This window comes from Paroedura picta, chromosome 1, assembly GCF_049243985.1.
Source record: "Paroedura picta isolate Pp20150507F chromosome 1, Ppicta_v3.0, whole genome shotgun sequence".
Lineage (NCBI taxonomy): Eukaryota > Metazoa > Chordata > Lepidosauria > Squamata > Gekkonidae > Paroedura > Paroedura picta.
This window is the reverse complement of record NC_135369.1, coordinates 68,512,494-68,518,493: the sequence shown is the minus strand read 5'-3', so window position 1 is coordinate 68,518,493 and position 6,000 is coordinate 68,512,494.

Sequence of the window (6,000 nt, the reverse complement as noted above, 5' to 3'; positions counted from 1 at the left end):
GTAACTATCAAGCCTTCCACTCTTCCTTCCCCTTCTCTATATGACTGCTTGTATGTGTGTCAGCTATTTGTGTGTACTTTTGTTATTTTCCTTTCAATTAAAGCTTATATTAATATTTTACCATTTAAATCTGTGTTTGCCTTGAGTTCCCACGGGTGTAATAAATCCTCGTAGACATAGGTAACGATCCGATAACGCTCAGTTACCCCCCTCTCGCAGCATTTGAGCTAATATTCCCCACAAGCTCAAAGATACATGTTTTAGGACAGGTGTTCAGCAATTTGGGTAACAAAGGTCAGAAACTTAAGTTACAGAGATAACAGCTCCTGTAGGCTCATGAGGCACATCAAAAGGATTGTATAACCCTGGCTTCAAGATTTGTGGTGTGGGAGGGGGGATTTTCAAGAAATAAGCAAGTTTCCATTTATTTTCTAGAAAACTTCTCTGCACTGGGGTTTATACTTTCACTTAAAAGACTTTCTGAAATGAATTCTGGAAATGCAGTTGTGATGGAAAGCACTTTGAAAGTCAGGTTCCAAGTGCTGAAATAGTTAACGAAGAGTTAAAAATCTTCACTAAACAGAGAGAGCCAGAGTGACAGGCTAGTCGGAGGCTCTGTTGGCTTGCAGCAGCTGAGGGGGAGTTAATATATTGTAGCTGTGTTTTGAGAAAGAGTCAGTCTGATCTGATTTTGAATCTGATAGAACCTGCAAGTCTGTGCTTAGCTGATCATCTGCTCTGAGGAGAAACTCTAGTTACAGAACTAGATTTTTCTACCAATATCTAATCCACACAGTGTCTGGTCAACCAGGGCAGATATCTGGCAATGGGAATTTGGGCAGCGAGATGTTAACTCCTAATGCAGGACAAATTGGAAAGAGAATTTTTCCAAGGAGAAGGAATGCCCTGCCCATTTAGAAAGAGAGAGATGAGTGTGTATTTCATCAGACTCATGTGTGTGAGAAAATACTTCAGATTCCTCAGTAGACACTGGGATACTGGTTCATCTAGGCAGAAAAAGTGGAGGAAAGTGTGCCTAGTTTCTAGTAGCCAGGGGAGTTCAGTGGAACTCCAATAGATAAAAGAAAGAAAAATGGATGTGTTTTTGTGGATAAACACAGTAACAAAACCTCTCAGTTTAACGGAAATCTCGACTTCTGAAAGAAAAGCCTATGATAAGGTGACAAGATTATATCACTTTTGGAGGGACATCTGGGGGCACCTGGCAAATTTACTTATATTGAAATTAAATATATATATATATATATATATATATATATATATATATATATATATATATATATATATATATATATATATATATATATATATATATATTACAATACTATTTTTGCATTCTATGCATTCTATGAAACTTTTTGTGGCTCCATATAGACCAAATTTTTAATCCAGAACCCCCTCCCCCCCACAGTCAATGGTGTCCTGCTTTACCAATGTTAAAATCTGGTCACCTTAGCCTATGAACAATTAAAAACTCTGTAACTAAGAACTTGACTGGAAAATGACTGCTTTGTATGACCCCCCCCCCACACACACACACCCTATTCCTCTTTGTAAAATAAAAGCTTTTTGCTTTTCTAATAAAGGGTTATAAGAAAAAGGGCTCTTCACTATACCAAAAGTTCCAGGGCCAAGTAAAGCTTAAAAGTTATACTAGTGACAATGAACTTTATAATTAAGAAACCATGCTACAAGGCCAGCTCAGCCTGTGAAGGAAGAACAACTTTGTTTTGGACTGAAAATTTACCTCCGAGAGGGAAAATGTGCAGAGGTAACAATCTTAGCAACACAGAAAGTTTTCTTCAAGTTTGAGCTGTTCCTATTTGTTGCTGTCCATCCTCTACATAATTGTAGCACACATGTACTACAAGTGTACAACACTGCTAAAAAACCTCTCACCTCTGTATAAATTATTGAAATAGTGCTAGCTCAGCAATCTGGCAGAGGATGAAAGAATTCTAACAAACCCTATGGTTATGATAGGAATATATGGCAAAGGGAATTAAATCCAAAACTACAGGAGGTTTTTAAAGTATGTTACCTTATGATCATTGGTAGGGGATCCAGCTCCTACATGTGGCCTGGAGATCTCTCCAAATTATAATTTCTCTCAAAGTGACAGAAATCAGTTCTCCTGCAGAAGAGGGTGAACTCCATGGCATTACATCCCCACTGAGCTCCTTCCATTCTCCAGACTGCACTATCCCCCAGTTCTGCACCCCACTCTCCAGGAATATCCCAACCTAGAGATGGCAACCCTACCGTAAATGGAGGAAGAGGATAATTTTCACTGCCATCTGTTATTAAATCAGGAAACATTATTGGCCCATATTATACCTTTCCCTTCATTTAGGAGGCAGAAAGCAGGGTTATACTGCCATTTTGCTTGAAGTATTGGAAGGGGAAAAATAGCATCACATTATGAATGTTGAAACAAAGCTTGCACTGTCATTTGATGAAAAGTTGCCTAATGGTACCATGCTACTGCCTTAGACTTACATCTCTTCATGTCTGCAAACTCATAATAACAGGTAACATCAGAGAAGGAAATATCCTACTGTTTATGACTCATCATGGCACATGTGGAGCATAGCATTCTTTGATTGCTCTTTCATTGATTGAATGCATGCTGCTGTGACAATTTTAACTGTAATATCTTTTTGCTTGTGTTAGACTTGCTAAGCATTAAGCGTTTGACTATTTGGTGCTTACACATGAAAGACTAGCAGTAAAGGAAACATCGCTTAGGTGACAAGTGAATACACTTGCCGGAGCAATTTGATTCCCCCTCTATCATTTTCTTTCTCTTCTTGCCCAGGAGCACTAGGACATTTTCACATTCCCATAAAATATTTGTTTTTGAAAGAAATTATACACTAGCAATTCAAGGACTACTGACATATCTTGATATTAGCACCCAGCATCTATTTTATTTTTATTTGAGCCTTTCTTTAGAAAACCCTGGTAGAATATGTGGTCCCTACTGTATCATCACAACCACCCTGTGAGGAAGTTATGGCTGTAACAGAGTGACTGGCCAAGAACCTCTATGAGTTTCACAGATGAGTGAGGATTTGAACCAGGTCTTCCCACTTCTAGTCCAGATCATCATTCACTTGCCCACACTGGCTCTTGGCTGTGAGGAGCAAAGGGTATTACTGTCATTTCCTCAAACTTCCCAGGGGTTATGCCCACAGTTACAAAGCAAAGAAGCAAACAAAGGGGTTCACCGTGCCATTGCACTAAACTCAACAAGATTTCATGTAGGATGAGTTTTATGAAGGTGTGAAAGGGACAAACCAGATAATCACTACAGGATGAAGCATGATGTTATCCTGAGGTCAATATGTTCCTTATGTGGAGTGGCTTATATAGAACAGAGCCAAATTGTGTCCATATGATGGTGCTCAGTTGCCTTATTTATTTAGGATGGCGCTGCTGATTGCTACCTTAATGGCTTGTTTACATTTTATCCTGTCCTTCTTCCAAGGTATTGAGGGCAACACACATCATTCTCCCCTCCGTTTTATCCTTAAAAAAAAAACCCTGTGAGGTAAATTAGGCTGAGACTGATTAAGAGGCCTAATTTCACCCAATGAACTTCCAAGGCAGATTATGTGTCTAATTACATGGAGGCTTTCCTTTTGATTTAAAATGTTAGCAGTAAAGCATGTTGCAAAAAAAAAAAAAAGGGGGGGGGGAGCTGCTTTAGGCAGCCTGGGCTCCCATTCACTACTCCCGCCCAGACTGGGGAAGTTAGAAGAAGAGTATGAAAGGGAGAGAGGGCTGTGCAGGTCCTTTTAAACACTCCTTCCCAGCCTGGTAAGGTAGGGAGGGACTGCTTGAATGGATGAGGGTCCATGCATGTGCTGCAACCCATTCCTTTAAACAGTACGTCCCAAACTGGCAAGGCAGGGAGGGACTGTTTCAACGGATTGTGGCTCTGTGGGCATGCTGTTGCTCATTCTGAGAATCAGCTGTAACCTCTATGTGTGTGTGTGTGTGGTGGGGGGTCTTTAAACAGTCCCTTCCAGCCTGGCATGGCAGAGAGGGAGTGTTTGAACAGAGAGGGGTCACCCGCCTTAGAGCTAAGGCAACGGTGAAGCAACAGTGAAGCCCGGCTGTCACCTGTATGGTGGCAGACCAAGTTCTCTTAAAGGCTCCACCACCTGCCTGCCAAGGAAGGGCGTGGAGGGAAGCTTTTTTAAGGCAGCAGGGGTGCCTTTGAGGTGAGGTGACAGTGCAGCCAAGCTGTCAAGGTCAGCTGTAAGGCAGATGTCCCTGGTCAGTGGCCCCTTATCTTCTCCCTCCCTCTCTCCAGCTAGGAGTCCTGAATGTTCTTAAGCAGGAATAGTCAAACTGTGGCCCTCCAGATGTCTATGGACTACAATTCTCATGAGCCCCTGCCAGCGAATGTCCATGGACATATACCATCTGGAGGGCCGCAGTTTGACTACCCCTGTTCTAAAATCTCCTGGAGGGCAGAACTCATTCTTAGAGGGCTTAGAACATTCAGCATGTTGTTGGGGGCCACATTTATGTTTTTATTGGTAATGATATTTCTACTGCACAGTCTGTATTAAAAATAGAGAGCTAATAGTCATTCCCAATTTCAGCAGCATCAATCAGAATAAAACACCAGAATCTGTGTGTGTGTGTGTTTGTGCAAGCAGCAATTCATATAATAAAAACCGAGGAATGCAAATCTTTCAAAAGCAATGCATTATTAATAAAGCTAAGAGGCAAAACATTAATAAGTATAGAGACAGCATAAAATAATAGAGTAACAGATGTCTGGTTATGAGAAAGAAACACAAACACACAATGTAAATGCTACAGGGTTGGCAGCGCTAGATAATCAGTTTTCATTCGGCCTAGTAACACCTATAAATGGTTGAAGACCTGACAAAATGTTCCAGATTTCACAACCCTAGGGATAATTTTTCACCCAAGTTGGAAACTGGAGTTTGGGGCCAAATGCTGGATGGAATTCTGAACAACTCTTTGCCAAAGAACAATTCCTTGAACACATGATGATGATGATGATGATGATCATTATAGTACAAAGTGTTTCCATAAAGTCCATAATAATCTTAGGCACAGTCTCATACCCTCACAGACACACATGTTTATGTGTTGCTTTCCTATCCACAGTTCACCAAAGCAAATAAACAGTAAAAACAAACCACCAGTGGTGTCATACCCATGTCCTCAGTTCCAGTGCCAGGGGGTGTTCCAAAGGTAGTGGATCTCCCAAAGGCAAAAGGAGAATCAGCTGTCAAGGACCGGGAGCTGTCTGATCTCCCAGAGGATGAGCAGCCTCGTACCAGCGAGGCTGAGACCCAGTCCTATCAAGTAAAACCCCAGGACAACATGCCCACCAGCCCTGAACACTTGTTGGAAAAGCAGCACTGATGGCCCCAAGCCAAGACCCCACTGAGCCCCAGACACCAGCATTGGTGGAGGTGATCTACCTTGACAGCTGTGAGAAGATCAGCATGCCTGTCAGCTCTCTGTCAAGGTTGGACCAGCTACACCACCTTCCTCTGACAAGCACTAGGACCAGCTGCAAGTCCTATAACTGAGGGCTGCCCTACCTGGCTCAGCTGTATTTCAGGAGGGCCTTGAGGCAAGGTCCTTTGTGGGTGCAACATGTATGTTTACCTGCCCATCTCACCAGATAACTCCTAGTTTCAGTTTGCCACAGTGAAGCTTGGCCTGACTCCCGATTTCCTGTTCTCGGCTTGATTCTTGATGACGCTCCTGGTACAAAACCCTTAGCTTCAGCTTCTGACTATGTCCCTGACTTCAGACCAACAGCTCTGCTCTATGTCCCCAGCTTCTGACCACAGTTTGGCTTTGACTATTTCTCTGGCTCTCAACCTTGGCTCAGCTTCACTCCACTCCCTGCTCCAACTCTGGTTTGTGGATTGCATACCCCTGTCTCAGTACATCCCAATCAAGTGGGTGCAGCCTAGC